Source organism: Erinaceus europaeus, chromosome 21 (genome assembly GCF_950295315.1).
Source record: "Erinaceus europaeus chromosome 21, mEriEur2.1, whole genome shotgun sequence".
Taxonomy (NCBI): Eukaryota; Metazoa; Chordata; class Mammalia; order Eulipotyphla; family Erinaceidae; genus Erinaceus; species Erinaceus europaeus.
In genome coordinates, this window is record NC_080182.1 from 30,351,540 (window position 1) to 30,367,896 (window position 16,357).

The 16,357-nt window shown below is 41.5% G+C and overlaps 1 long non-coding RNA gene across 2 annotated transcripts in view; it reads left to right on the forward strand.

The window, feature by feature from the left end:
* Positions 1-16,357, forward strand: part of LOC132535305 (uncharacterized) — a 95,209-nt gene that overhangs the window by 61,745 nt on the left and 17,107 nt on the right. For both annotated transcript variants that reach the window (XR_009547098.1, XR_009547097.1), the window contains exon 4: positions 10,711-10,813. This is a non-coding gene — a long non-coding RNA (uncharacterized LOC132535305). The remainder of the gene's footprint in view (positions 1-10,710; positions 10,814-16,357) is intronic.

Here is a 16,357-nt window from a genome sequence, read left to right on the forward strand (position 1 = left end):
TTGGGGCAGTGTCTCACTGTTTCTGACTCTTCCTTTCATAGTTCCCTCTCTTATTTCTCTTCTCAAAGAATTAGAAAATTAGAACAGTAAGTCTACTCAGTGGTGATACTGTGCAGGTGTGAGGTTCTTTTTTTTTTTTTAATAATTTATTTCTTTATTGGGGAATTAATGTGTTACATTCAACAGTAAATACAATAGTTTGCACATGCATAACATTCCCCTGATTCCCATTTAACAATACAACCCCCACTATGTCATTCATCATCTTTCATGGACCTGTATTCTCCCCACCCACCCACCCACCCCAGAGTCTTTTACTTTGGTGCAATACTCCAATTCCATTTCAGGTTCAACTTGTGTTTTCTTTTCTAATCTTGTTTTTCAACTTCAGCCTGAGAGTGAGATCATCCCATATTCATCCTTCTGTTTCTGACTTATTTCACTCAACAAGATTTTTTCAAGGTCCATCCAAGATCAGCTGAAAACAGTGAAGTCACCATTTTTTACAGCTGAGTAGTATTCCATTGTGTATATATACCACAACTTGCTCAGCCACTCATCTGTTGTTGGACACCTGGGTTGCTTCCAGGTTTTGGCTATTACAAATTGTGCTGCCAAGAACATATGTGTACACAGATCTTTTTGGATGGATGTGTTGGGTTCCTTAGGATATATCCCCAGGAGAGGAATTGCAGGGTCATAGGGTAGGTCCATTTCTAGCCTTTGGAGAGTTCTCCAGACTGTTCTCCACAGAGGTTGGACCAATTGACATTCCCACCAGCAGTGCAGGAGGGTTCCTTTGACCCCACACCCTCTCCAGCATTTGCTGCTGTTACCGTTTCTGTTCGTTTGTTTTGTTTTAAAGATTTACTTTTTTCCCCTTTTTCCTTTCTATTATACTAGATAGGACAGACAGAAATTGAAAGGGGAGGGGAAATAGATAGATAGATAGATAGATAGATAGATTAAATAGGCAAAGATAGATACCTGAAAACCTGCTTTACCACTTGTAAAGCTTCCTCCCTGCAGGTGGGGAGCAGGGGCTTGAACCCTGGTCTTTGCACATGATAATATACGTGCTTAACCAGGTGTGCCACCACCTGTCCCCCGCTGTTACCTTTTCTGATATATGACATTCTCACAGGAGTGAAGTGATATCTCATTGTTGTCTTGATTTGCATTTCTCTGACAATCAGAGACTTGGAGCATTTTTTCATGTGTTTCTCGGCCTTTTGGATCTCTTCTGTGGTGAATATTCTGTCCAAGTCCTCCCCCCATTTTTGGATGGGGTTATTTGTTGTCTTGTTGTTGAGTCTGGCAAGCTCTTTATATATGTTGGTTATTAAACTCTTATCTGATGTATGGCATGTAAAGATCTTCTCCCATTCTGTGAGGGGTCTCTTGGTTTGGGTAGTGGTTTCTTTTGCTGTGAAGAAGCTTTTTAATTTGATGTAGTCCCATAGGTTTATACTTGCCTTAGTCTTCCTTGTAATTGGATTCGTTTCATTGAAAATGTCTTTAAAATTTATGCGGAAAAAAGTTCTGCCAATATTTTCCTCTAAATATCTGATAGTTTCTGGTGTAACATCCAAGTCCTTGATCCACTTGGAATTTACTTTTGTATTTGGTGAAATACAGTGATTCAGTTTCATTCTTCTGCATGTTTCAACCCATTGTTTCCAACACCATTTGTTGAAGAGACTCTGCTTTCCCCATGTAATAGTCTGGGCCCCTTTGTCAAAGATTAGATGCCCATAGGTGTGGGGCCTCATGTCTGGGCTCTCAATTCTATTCCACTGGTCAGTGTGTCTGTTCATGTTCCAGTACCAAGCAGTTTTGATGACAATGGCCCTATAATACAGTTTGAGATCTGGGAGTGTGATGCCTCCGGTTCTGTTCTTTTTTCTCAAGATTGTTTTGGCAATTCTAGGTCTTTTCTGGTTCCAGATAAACATTTGTAGCATTTTTTCTATTCTCCTAAAAAATGTGCTTGGGATCTTGATGGGGATAGCATTAAATCTGTAGATGGCTCTGGGTAATATATTCATTTTGATGATGTTAATTCTTCCAACCCATGAACATGGCATATCTTTCCACTTCTTTGTGTCTTTTTCAATTTCTTTGAGTAGTGACTCATCATTTTCAGTATACAAGTCTTTCACTTCTTTGGTTAGGTTTACTCCTAGATATTTTATTGTTTTTGTTGCTATAGAAAAAGGAACTGATTTCTGGATTTCAATTTCTTCTAACTTAGTTTTTGCATAGAGGAATGCCACTGACTTTTGAATGTTAATTTTGTAGCCGGACACCTTACTGTATTGCCTGATGATTTCCAAAAGCTTCTTGCTGGATTCCTTAGGTTTTTCCATGTATACTATCATGTCATCTGCAAATAAGGAGAGTTTGACTTCTTCTCTTCCAATCTGTATGCCTTTAATTCCTTGCTCCTGCCTGATTGCTATGGCAAGAACTTCCAACACTATGTTGAATAGTAATGGTGATAGTGGGCAGCCCTGTCTAGTACCTGATCTGAGGGGAAATGCTTCCAGTTTTTCACCATTGAGTATGATGTTGGCTGTAGGTTTGCTATATATAGACTCCACTATCTTCAGGAATTTTCCATCTATTCCCATTTTTTGTAGTGTTTTGATCATAAAGGGATGTTGTATTTTGTCAAAGGCTTTCTCTGCATCTATTGATATGACCATGTGGTTTTTGGTCTTGCTTTTGTTGATGTGGTGGATCACATTGATTGATTTACGTATATTAAACCAACCTTGCATGCCTGGGATAAACCCCACTTGGTCATGATGAACAATCTTTTTGATATAGTGCTGTATCCGGTTGGCTAGAATTTTGTTCAATATTTTTGCATCTATGTTCATCAGAGATATTGGTCTGTAGTTTTCTTTTTTGGTTGTGTCCCTGTCTGCTTTTGATATCAGGGTGATGTTGGCTTCATAGAAGCTGGCAGGGAGTATTCCAGTGTCTTCAATCTTCTGGAAGACTTTTAAAAGTAGAGGTATTAGTTCTTCTTTGAAAGTTTTGTAGAATTCATTTGTAAAACCATCTGGTCCAGGACTTTTATTTTTGGGAAGATTTTTGATAACTGTTTCAATTTCATTAGCTGTGCTGGGCCTGTTCATGTTATCCACTTCCTCTTTACTTAGTTTTGGAAGTTGGTAGGTATCTAGGAAATCATTCATTTCTTCCAGGTTCTCTAGCTTGGTGGCATATAGTTGTTCATAGAAGCCTCACATGATATGTTGAATTTCTGCAGTGTCTGTTGTGATATCTCCTCTTTTATTTACTATCCAATTTATTTGGGTCTTCTCCCTTTTTTGTTTTGTGAGTCTGGCTAAAGGCTTGTCGATTTTGTTTACTCTTTCGAAGAACCAACATTTACTTTCATTGATCTTTTGTATGGTTTTCCTATTCTCAATGTTAATTCTCTGCCCTAACTTTAGTGATTTCTGTCCTTCTGGTTGCTTTAGGATTCCTTTGTTGTTCTTCTTCTAGGTCTTTAAGATGTGCAATCAGGCTGTTTATTTGTGCCTTTTCTTGTTTCCTAATGTGTGCTTGTATAGCTATGAACTTCCCTCTTAGGACAGCTTTAGCTATGTCCCAAATATTTTGATAGCTTGTGTCTTCATTTTCATTGAACTCTCAAAACATTTTGATTTCTTCCTTGATTTCCTCTTTGACCCAGAAGTTGTTAAGAAGTGTACTTTTGAGCTTCCACATTTTGGGACTGTTACTAATCTTTTGTTGATTGTTAAGTGTTAGTTTAATTCCACTGTGGTCTGAGAAGATGCTTGGGATGATTTCAGTGCTCTTGAATTGGATGATGCTGTCTTTGTGGCCTAACATATGGTCTATCCTTGAGAATGACCCATGTGGATTTGAGTAAAATGTGTATTCCAGTTTCTTGGGATGAATGACTCTGAAAATGTCCAATAGTTCTAGTTTATCTATCTCTTCATTTAGCTCCCTTATGTCTTTACTGATTTTCTTCCTGGATGATCTGTCAAGTTGAGATAGTGGGGTGTTGAAGTCCCCTACTATGATTGTGTTACTGTTAATATATTGCTGTAGCTCTTTCAGTAGAAGTTTGATGTATTTAGATGGCTTCTCATTGGGTGCATAGATATTAATAATTGTTAAGTCCTCTTGATTGACTGATCCTCTGAGCATTAAGTAGTGTCCATTCCTATCTTTTTAAATCTTATCTATTTTAAAGTCTATCATGTCAGATATGAGAATAGCTGTTCCTGCCCTTTTTTGTGGGCCATTGGCTTGTGTGATAGTTTTCCATCCTTTCACTTTAAGTCTGTGTTTGTCTTGTTGAGTTAGGTGAGTTTCCTGTAGACAACATATTGTTGGGTTGTGTTTTCTGATCCATCTTCCTACTCTGTGTCTTTTAATAGGTGAATTCAGGCCATTGACATTTATTGATATCAAAGATTGAAGATATTGTAACGCCATTCTTGTAGAGTTTTAGAGTGTTTTGATATATGTCCTATTTGTGGTGGTCTGGTTTTTTATAGGAGACCTTTCAGAACTTCTTTCAGGGCAGGCTTGGTGACGGTTGCTTCCTTCAACTGTTGCTTGTCTGAGAAGGTTTTGATGCTTCCATCTAGTCTGAATGACAGTCTAGCAGAATATAGTATTCTTGGCTGAAAGCTTTTCTCATTGGGCACTCAATAGATATCTTGCCATTCTCTTCTGGCCTGTAGTGTTTGTATGGAGAAGTCTGCTGCTAATCTTATGGGTTTTCCTTTGTAGGTGACTCTTTGTTTTTCTCTTGCAGCATTGAGGATCCTTTCTTTATCCTTATTCCTTTCCATTCTAAGTATGACATGTCTTGGTGTCTTTAGGTCTGGGTTAATTCTGTTTGGGACCCTCTGGGCTTCTTGAATCTTTATGTCTTTGGTGTTGTCTAGACTAGAGAAATTTTCAGCTATTATGGCCTGGAGAATGCTTTCTTCCTCTCCTTCTCTTTCTTCCTCTGGTAAGCCAATAATGCGTATATTGTTTCTTTTGAAGTCATCCCATAGGACTCTGTTGTTGTTTTCAGCATCTCTTAATCTCTTTTTGAGATCTCTTACTTCTTTTTTAGTTGTCTCTAATTCATCCTCAATCTTGCTAATTCTGTCTTCAGCCTCATATATTCTATTCTCTCTGCCCTCTACTGCTTTCTGGAGTTCATCTATTTTGTTGCCCTGCTCTGATACTGTTTTAGCTTGTTCAGCTAGTTGCCTTCTTAGCTCAGCGATTTCAGCTTTCAGCTCTCTAATAACCATGAGATAATTAGAATTTTCTTCCATATTCTCATTTGTTGCTCCTGCATTTCTGATTACAATTTTTTCAAATTCTTTACTCACTCCTATTATTATTTCCTTAGCTAATGTTTGGATGTTGAACTCGTTGTTTTGTGCTTCACCCTCTGGAGGACTTTTAGCTGGACTCTTGTCCTGGTTCGAGTCTCCAATATTTTTTCTTGTTGTTTTAACCATTTTATATATTATATTATGAGTTCCCTTTATCAGTACTTTTCAAATTATTGATCACTGTTGCCTGGATTGACTTGTATCTAAGTAATTTAATTAAAGGGTTTACCGTGGTGGAAGTTAACAGTTTTTTCAATCCCTGTGTTGGAGCTCAGTGGTGTAAAAGCCTCTTTTTTTTTCTTCCCTGTAGGCTATGGGAGCCTGAGGGCTTTTAAACTATCAATAGGCTTCTTAGCTTAATCATTGACTCCTGACCAAGAGATAAAGCAGGGTGTGGCAGAGATAATCCAGTGGTTATGCAAAGAGACTTTCACAGCCCCTCAGCTATGCCACCGAGGTATTGGTCTTCTCCTGAGTTTCCCCGGTTAGATCTCTGTCCTCTGGTGTCCCTCCCTGTTGCTGCTCCAGATTCTGAGGGTAGTAGCAATGGAGACTCAGAGTTGCACTTGGTGAGTCTCTGGGGAGACCTTTCCTCCCTTCAGCTGTCCCCTTGTTGTGGAGCGGACTGGAGGTGGTGTCTCCACTGATAAACTGTTGAACTGTTAGCAGTCACTTCATCTCTTCTTAGGCCCCTCTCTCCTCTCTGTCACCAGCCATGCATGTTTGCACTCATGGGTGATTTACTGGGTTCCTGTGGTCATTCTAGTCTTGTCTTGTTCCGGTCCGGGTGGTGTCCTTTGGTATTCCTAGTTGATCCGGGAGAGGAGAAGAGAGGAGATGAGAGGAGAGGAGAGGAGAGAAAGCCATCTGCTGCTCGAAGCTCCGCCTCCAGAAGTCGAATCCCCAGGTGTGAGGTTCTAAGTTCATTCCCCAGAGCTGCATTAAAAAAATGAAGAGAGAAATACAAATTCTTGGGCCCCTGTTTGCTGAACCAGACATTGAGCACAAAGCCCAGTCACCTGTGCTCTAAGAGGATTCCAGGTGATTCTGACAAAGACTACCACTGGAGAACCACAGATTGTCCTGTTTCCCAAACTCTAAGATTATTTTTTAATTTATTTTAATTTTTTTTAAACTGAGATTCTAATGAAGGAGGAGATAATTCTAAGAGGTCTTTATCCAACCTTCAAAAAAAATTGAATTCCAGGGTGGGGTAGATAATAGTTATGCAAAAAGACCCTCATGCCTGAGGCTCCAAAATCCCGGGTTCAATTCCCTGCACCACCATCAGCCAGAGCTGAGTGGTACTCTGTTAAAACAACAACAACAACAACAAAAATCAATTGAATTCCTATCAAGTCATTTCTTTCTCCACTCTCACATACCTTTATTTTAAAAAAATTGCTAGTGATTTGATAGTAATTTACAAGATCATAAGATGATAGAGACATAATTCTATACCACTCCCACCACCAAAGTTCTGTGCCCCCAGCCTCAATGATGACCACCATAGTTTGCTCTGCTAAGGTCTTAGATAAGAACTGACTACCCCCCCCCCCAACTTCATGCGTTTCAGTTCTCTATATAACACATATGAGGGAAACCATCCCGTAATGGTCCTTCACTTTCTGCCTTACTTCACTAAACAGAATCACCTCCAGTTCCATATCCATTTTGTTCCAAAGGACACAATATCACCCTTTTAAATTGCTGAGTAGTACTCCATTGAGTATATGTCCCACAACTTCTTTATCTACTTACCTATTGATGGGCATTTAGGTCTGTCCATATTTTGACTATCGGGAATAATGCAGCTATGAACGTGGGGGTGCAAATGTCCCTTTGGATTAGTTTTCTCATGCCTTTTGGCTAAATGTATAGGAGTAGTATGGCTGTATCATAAGGTGTTTCCATTTGTGTTTGTTTAGGGTTTCTCCATTCTGTTCTCCATAATGGCTGCCCCAGTTAGCACTCCCAGCGGCAGTAAAGTTCCTCTTTCTTCACATCCTCTCCAACACTTATCGTTTCCTGCTTTATGATGAAGGCCATCCCCCAGGTGTGAGGTGGAATCTCAGAGTCTCTCATGCCTTTGGATGACATCATGAAAAAAGACTCAATTTGAACCTAGTAGATCTTTCACAAGAAACAGTCACCTCTGTGTGGTCTGGGAGGTGGCGCAGTGGTAAAGCTTTGGACTCTCAAGCATGAGGTCCTGAGTTTGATCCCCAGCAGCACATGGGCCAGACTGATTTATGTCTGGTTCTTTCTCTCTCCTCCTATTATTTCTCATAAATAAATAAAATAAAAAAAAAAGAAACAGTTATCTCTTTTTAAAAACAGAGAACAGACAGGTTCAGGGTCTGGGCAGGCAATTCACTCAAATTCCTTTCTCTTATCTTTTGTCCATTTATAGAAAGGACATAAAATGTTCTTTATGAAAACTTGCTTTTGAAACATAAAAATTTGATTCAATTTAACGAAAAAGTTAAATAATAGTACCAGAGGTATGTAGAAAGGGAAATGCAATAAAAGCACTATGAAAGTGGCTGGAATTTGTGAAATGTATTTAATATAGTATGTGTGTACGTGTGTGTGTGTGTGTGTGTGTGTGTGTGTGAGTTATCATGCTTGAATGTATGGATTTGTACTTGCCCTTGCTTAATGGTTATCTTTTAGGGGTGTGGGGTGGAAGAAGTAGGTCATAGATAAATATCCCACCGAAGCAGGTACAAGTGCAAAGGAAAAGTATCCAAATGGCAACTTAGACCTGTCATTTTGGGGAGTTCAACATGGCGAATCCTGCATAGAAGAGGGACCCCCACAGTCCTTGAAGTCCCTTGTGCCAGGACTCCGTGCCTTGGCATCTCCGAAGTGCAGGGTGGCTGAGAAGCAGTTCGACATGAAATGCAGGCTTGGTATCTGTTGAGAGAAATAAAATAGTTCTTGAACAGGTGACAATTAACATTGTGTTTCTGCCCATCCCAGTTTTCATAGAGATGTTTTTCATTTCTTCATTTTGAGTCAGGAAGTATGCAAATTAATTGATTTATGTACAGACATCAGTTTGTCCTAGCTGGGTCTGGGTGGAGCTATTCAGGGGGAATTATACCATCTTCCTTTTCCTCACAACATTTTAATTACAGGTAAAATATGATTAAAAACAATGCAGAAGGTATCCTCCAAGCTGATGCTTCTCTAACTTTTTGACCTCAACACATGAAACATACTTTCTGGCTTGGCTCAGCACATGTGCACACATACACTCACACAGACAACAAACTGTATAATACCTAAACAAAGGTCTAATGCGGTAGGACTTTTTTTTTTTTTTTTTGCCTCCAGGGTTATTGCTGGGGCTCGGTGCCTGCACCACGCATCCACTGCTCCAGGAGGCCATTTTTTTCCCTTTTGTTACTCTGGTTGTTTTTATTGTTGCTGTGGTTATTAATATCATTGCTATTGATGTCGTTGTTTTTGGATAGGACAGAGAGAAGTGGAGAAAGGAGAGGAAGACAAAGAGGGTGAAAGAAAGATAGACACCTGCAGACCTGCTTCACTGCTTGTGAAGTGACTCCCCTGCAGGTGGGGAGCCGGGGGCTTGAACCGGGATCCTTACGCTGGTCCTTGAGCTTTGTGCCACGTGTGCTTAACCAGCTGCGCTACCACCCAACCCCCAGGACTTATCTTTATAGTAAGAGACACATGCAGATTTTCACTCTATGTCACTAAAAATGTTTTTTTTTTTTTTGGGGGGGTTTGGGCAGTAGCACAACATAGTATGAACATAGTATGGAGCGCTAGAACCGATGCAAGGATCCCAGTTGGAGTTACCCACTTGCAGGGGTGTCGCTTCACAAGTGGTGAAGCAGACCTGCAGGTGTCTATCTTTCTCTCCCCCTCTCTGTCTTCCCCTCTTCTCTCAATTTCTCTCTGTCCTATCCAACAGCAACAACAGTGTAAAAAAGTGGCTTCTAGGAACAGTGGATTCGCTGTGCAGGCACCGAGCCCCAGTGGTAACCTTGGAGGCAAAAAAAAATTTTTTTTTGGACAGGATGGGGAGTGTGAATCCACCTGCCAACATCTAAACTCAGCAGAGAAGCAATTACAGAAGCCAGAACTTCCACCGTCTGCACCCCCAAAAGAATTTTGGTCCATACTCCTAGAGGGGTAAAGAATAGGGAAGCTTCCAATGGAGGGGATGGGACAGGGAACTCTGGTGGAGGAAATTATATGGCATTGTGCCTCTCTTATCCCACATTCTTGTTAATCATTATTAAATCACCAGTAAAAAATGTTACTTGGGGGCTGGAAAACTAGTTTACTTGATGAGTGTACTATTTGCCATGTTAGTGACTCAGGTTGAATCTGGCACTGACCACACTGAAGGAAGCTTTAACTTTTTTTTTTTCCTCCTCTCTCTGCTTTACTTTTTCTCTGTCAAAAAGTCAGCTGGTGTGGTGATGCCCTGTGTTGGAACTATGTGTTTTGACTATAAACAAAAAGAGTGGTAGGTCATATATATAATTAAACACCCCCCTCCAAAAAAAAAAAAGTATTTGCTGGGCTTAGAGACAGCTTTCCTTGTAGAGCACAGATCTTACCATGTGTGAGAACCCAGGGCCACCCCCGGGCACCACATGGGAGCGACATTTACAGCGGTGTCTCCTCTTTTTGTCTCTTTCCTTCTCTGTAAGATAGTGAAAGTCTTTCTGATACAGAAAGCCCTGGTGAAACCCCCCTCCCCACCAAGAAAGGTTTTCTTAGTCCACTAGTGACCTCTTAGGAATTTAAATAGTGCTGTTCTAACTCACAGGTTCTCAGAGTTTAGTGTGCATGAGGTTATGTTACCTGAAAACATCTTAAAAGTAGGTACCCTGGTCCTGGAAATTCTCCCTCCCCTAAAGACTCCCCTCCGGGGGATACAGATTTAGGAAGTTTGGGCTCAGAACTGAGAAATCACAAGTTTTGATGAATGAACCATATGGTTCTGATGCAGAGGAAACCTGGTCACTTTGTTAAACACTATTAATAAAGGGATGCAATAGAAGAATCCTAAAAGCATTATGAGCCTTAGGATCCAAAACTAGAAGTAAGAAAGTTTAAAGTTAGGATGACATCCAGACCCTCCACTGGCTAGATTCTCCCAGATCTTTTCGGCCCATCTCCAGCTATAGTTCCATGACCCTCGCCCCTGCTGCACACACCAAACAAAGCAGATCCCCCCTCATCCACACGGGGTGAGCCTAGCTTGTGCGTGCCACTGCTGACTAATTTCTTCGGCCTTTATTTAATGACTTATTTATCTGTCTATACGTTTCAGGAGAGAGGGACCAAAACACCGCTCTTCCAACCATGGACCTCCCTTGTGCTGTACTATGTGCTTCCATGTGATGCCAGGAATTGAGCCTAAGGCCTCAGGCACGGTGAGTTGTGCTTTCTACTAAACCACCCCTGGGACCAAGCTCAAATTTCTCAAGTGTGATGATTCTCCTGTTGAAAATAACTAGAAGTGCTGGATAACATCTAAAAATCACTAATCTATTTATGGGCAAGGATCTTATTTTATTTTTATCTTTTTAAAAAAGGTTTTACTTATTATTAATGAGAAAGATAGGAGGAGAGAGAGAAAGAACCAGATATCACTCTGGTACATGTGCTGCTGGGGATTGAACTCAGGACCTCATGCTTGAACATCCAGGGCTTTATCCACTGAGTCACCTCCAGGATCACTTATTTTTTATCTTTTTAGTGATTTAATATTGATTTACAAAACTATAAGATAATAAGGGTATAATTCCATACAGTTCCCAACACCGGGGTTCTGTGTCCTATCCCTTCCTTTGGAAACTGCAGTTGTCTTCCAAGGTCACCCATATGGGCTGATTCTGTAACTATGTATACTTATGTATATATAATTCCCTATTTTTCAGCAGTCCTGCCTTCACTCCCTTTGTAGTTCACCCTTACACCTATTCCTATTTCCAAGTGTCTTTCCTTTTTCCTCTCAGATAAGTGAAACTATGCCTGCCTTCATCTGGTGTTTTCCAGATTCACTTCCCTTCAATGATACTATAAAAACAAATGCTTCAGGTCCTGGTGGAATGGAGGTTCAGAGCCCTCTGGCTTATTACTTCCCCTGTAGTTTACCCCTCTGGGAGTATGGAGCAGACTTCTTTTTGGGGTGCAAAAAGTGGGAGTTCTGGCTTCTGTGATTGCTTCTCTGCTGGACATGGGCATTGGCAGGTGAATCTACACCTCAAGCCTATTTCTTTCTTTCTTTCCCTAATGAGGTAGGGCTCTGGAGAGGTGAGGTTCCAGGGTGCATTAGTGAGATCATCTTGGGCTAGGAACTTATTAAGGAATTCCCTGGAGGTCCCATGTAAGAAAGAAAGGAAAGCAGAACCCTCACACTGGATTTTATTCCACAGACACTTGTGAGCTGGGTGATTTTTGAGGCCTACTTTGTTTCTTTCTTTGAAGAGCTGGTATCTCATGGATGCATGATTTTAACTCTCCTGGACCACTTTTTTATTCAGGTCATGGGAAGTGGTGGATTTCCTTTGCTACCATGGAACCTCCCACATGGTGCTGGGGCTCAGCCCTGGACTGAGTAAATGGTAAGACTCATGCCCTACCAGTGAGTTGAGCTCTAATTTCTCATGGCCTCTCTTCTAGGAGACAGGAGAGGTAGCCCAGAATTTGTCTAAGATGAGGGTCTAATAGGATCCCTTCCATCAAATCAAGACCTCCCCTGGTCATATCTCACTGTAAAAGTGACTTTGTGAAGTGGTGATTTAGAAATAAGCCTGCCATCTGATGGATAACAATAATTGCTTGTTTTAAACCTTAGGGGCATGGTACAGCTTTGAAAAATCAACTGAAAAGGCTGGGGAGATAGCATAATGGTTAGGCAAAAGATTCTCATGTTTGAAGCTCTGAGTTCCCAGGTTCAATCCCTAGCAGTGCTCTGGTAAATAAAATAAAAATAAAATAAAATGAAAGAAAATGAAATAATAAACTAAAATAATTAGCTGACAGTTTTTAACCACAACTCAATCCTTCCAGATTACAAGGGTCCATAACCTGAATTCAGTTTCATTCTAAATGAATTTGCACAATCACATATTGATAGTGCGCCCAAGGTACCTGGCAGAAACCAGATCCTTGTACAGAAACATGGCTTCCTCAGGCCCAAAGGGATTCTTTATGACAAAGTTTTAAGAAATTTCAGCTCATGCTCAGAAAAATGATAAATACATAAGAAAGCAAGACACCATGGATGCTGAGCTAGCAAAAACGGTCGTCAGAAGAGTTGGTCCCACAAGGGCTGCAGGTAGTGGAATTATTAGATGCAGACTATTAAAGAAGCATTTTAATATTTTTTTCATTTTTTTAAATTGGGAGGTTAGTGCTTTTACAGTACAGTTGTTAGCACATGGGTACAATTTCTCATCTCACCAAGATGGGTGTCTGCAAGACATTCTCACCCCAAATTAGATCCATCATCATGTACCAGGTCCTGAGACCCCCCCACCCCCTTCTGCTTCCCCCAGAGTGTTTGGTGCAATACACCAAAACCCAGTCTAAGTTCTGCTTTGTGTTTCCCCTTCTGTTCTTATTTCTCAACTTCTTTAAAATTTTTTTAAAAAATTGTTTTTATTTATTTATTGGATAGAGACAGCCAGAAATCAAGAGGGAAGGGGGTGATAGAGAAAGGAGAGAGACAGAGAGACACTTGCAGCACTGCTTCACCACTTTCAAAGCTTTCTCCCTGCAGGTGGGGATAGGGGGCTCGAACCCCAGTCCTTTTGCATTGCGACACATGTGCTCAACCAGGTGCGCTACCACCTGGCCCCATTTCTCAACTTCTGTACATGAGTGAGATCATCCCATATTCATCCTGCTTTTTCTGACTTTTCTCACTTAATGTGATTCCTTCAAGCTCCATCCAAGATGAGGTGAAGAAGGTGAATTCATCATTCGTAACAGCTAAGTAGTATTCCATCGTGTATATAGACCCCAACTTTCTCAGCCACTCATCTGTTGTTGGACACCTGGGTTGCTTCTAGGTTTTGCCTATTACACATTGTGCTGCTGTGAACATAGGTATACACAGATCTTTTTGGATGGGTGTGTTTGTATCCCCAAGGATATATCCCCAAGAGAGGAATTGCAGGGTCATAGGGAAGGTCCATTTCTAGCCTTCTGAGAGTTCTTCAGACTGCTCGCCAAAGGGGTTGGACTAATTTACATTCCCACCAGCAGTGCAGGAGGGTTCCTTTGTCCCCACAACCTCTTCAGCATTTGTTGTTACTATCCTTTCTGATGTATGATACTCTAACAGGAGTGAAGTAGCATTATTGTTTTTATTTGAATTTCTCTGATAATCAGTTACTTGGAGCATATTGTTGTGTCTGTTGGCCCTTTGTACCTCTTCTTTGGTGAATATTCTGTCCATATCCTCTCCTCACTTTTGGATGTGGTTGTTTTTGTTGTTGCTGCTGCTGTTGAGTTTGGTGAGCTCTTTGTATAGTTTTAGTTATTAACCTTTTTGTCTGATATATGCCATAGAAAGATCTTCTCCCATTCTGAATCTCTCTATGTGAGTGGTGATTTCTTTTGCTGTGCAGAAGCTTTTTAATCTGTTGTAGTCCCATTGGTTTATTTTTGTTTTCCATGTGTATGGATCTGAGTCATTGAAGATACCTATAGAACTTAGATTGAGGGAGTCGGGCGGTAGCGCAGCGGGTTAAGCGCACGTGGCACAAAGTGCAAGGATGGTGTGAGGATCCCGGTTCGAGCCCCCGGCTCCCCACCTGCAGGGGAGTCTTTCACAGGTGGTGAAGCAGGTCTGCAGGTGTCTGTCTTTCTCTCCCCCTCTATGTCTTCCCCTCCTCTCTCCATTTCTCTCTGTCCTATCCAGCAACGACAGCATCAACAGCAATAATAACTACAACAACAACAAAACAACAACAAGGGCAACAAAAAGCAAATAAATACATATTAAAAAAAAGAACTTAGATTGAAAATGATTTTGCCAGTGTTTTCCCCTAGATATTTTATGGTTTCTGGTTTAATGTCTATATTTTAAATCCATTTGGAGTTTGTGGTGAGATGAGGTGGTTTGGTTTCATTCTTAAATGAAAACCAGGTCTCAGAGGTGGCTTAGTGAGTCAGATAAGTGCTTACCATGTGTGAGACCCTGGATTCCATCCCTGGTATCACGTGGGAGCACCAAGGGCAACACCAGGGGAGCTACATAAGGTGGGGTAGTGCTTTGGTGTCTCCCCATCCCTTCTGTCTCTCGTTCTCATGCTGTGAGAATATCAAGTCATAGCAGTGAGCTGGAGAAGCAGGAGTAACTAGAGCTTCTGATCAGAGAGATTCTAAAGGGTAAGTTTGGCTAAAGGTTGGTCTGAGACACAAGAAGGATCGAAGAGCTAAGAAGCTATGTGGGCAAATCAGACAAACATCTATTTGATAAAGCAGTGAGGGTGTTTCAGAAAGCTAAAGGAAAGAGCAGGCTAGAACTGAAAATACACGGCACCAATTGTTTTGGGAGAGGATCTGCCCCAAGTTGAGAAGTTGTAGTCCTTATGTTTATAATATTGAGCCATGATGGATTCCCCCCCATAAACTTCAGTCTTTATTTTATTTTATTTTATTTTATTTATTGGATAGAAACAGAGAAATTGAGAGGGATGGGAGATATAGAGGAGAAAAAATGAGTGACACCTGAAGCATTTACTTTACCACTTGTGAAGCTTCCTCCCTGCAGGTGGGGGTCGGGGGCTTGAACCTGGGTCCTTGTGGATGGCAACATGTGCATTCAACACGGTGTGCCACCACCTGGCTTCTGCTTGGGGTCTTTGGGACATGGCAGTCTTGAGAGTTAGCACTTGGCAAGCAGACCTGCTTCACCACTTGTAAAGCCTTCCCCCTGCAGGTAGGGAGCCAGGGGCTCGAACCGGAGTCCTTGCGCAGGCCCTTGTGCTTTGTACTATGTGTGCTTAGCCGGGCCCATGTGTACAACTTTATAGCCACTCATCTGCCTTTGGGCATCAGGGTTGTTTCCAAGGTTGGGGTATAAGCTACTTAATTCTTTACAAGAGGGAGGGGGAAAAGTGCCACAGGAACGGGCATCTGCCTGTTGAGTGCAGTGATAGATTGTCCTTTGTTTGATTTAGTTCTTGATTACTTGAAACTGTCCTTTCTGAAGCTGTGGTTGGACAGTTTGTCAACTTCTGTGAGTAGACTAGTGCTGTTTCTCCACACCCCCACACAGATGTTAGGGTGCTGCTTGGCGTGTGTGGTGTTCTGAGGCTGCCGAGCGTGGCGCAGATGCAGAAGCTCTCTTCCCACCAAGACCCCCTACACCAAGGGTCTCCTTCTCTTTGATCCCAGCTTCATGATTTCTTAGTATCTCTCCCTCTACTACTTGGGGCTGGCACACAGAGAGGAAGAGACACTGCAGCACCAAAGCCATGGGGATGGGGGACTCAAGCCCGGGTCACCTCCCCAGGTGAACTCCCCTGCACCCTCATGTCACAGAGAGTTCTCAAGGTGAAAACGGTGTCAGACCGGAGAGATGACTCAGCCAGTAGGACATGTTCCTTCCATACATGGGGCCCTGGGCTAGATTCCTGGTAGCATGCCGGCCAGAGTGATGCTCTGGTCTTCCTTTTTCTCTTAGAAACAAACCTTAACCATGCCAGGTTCATGTTGAGACCATTACTTGACATCACACTGTGCTGTCTTTACATTGATGGTGACAAAGCAAAATGAAAGCTAAAACTTCTAGCATTTTTACAGAAATCAAGGCAGTAGCCCAAACTTGATGTGTTGTCATCAAATCCTTCTTTGACATATGCTTGTGATAAAACAAAAGCAGATCAAGGTAAAACCCTGATTTCATGTAGGCTGCCCTTGATGAAGCAGGATAGAGTACTGATTGATTAAGTCTCTAT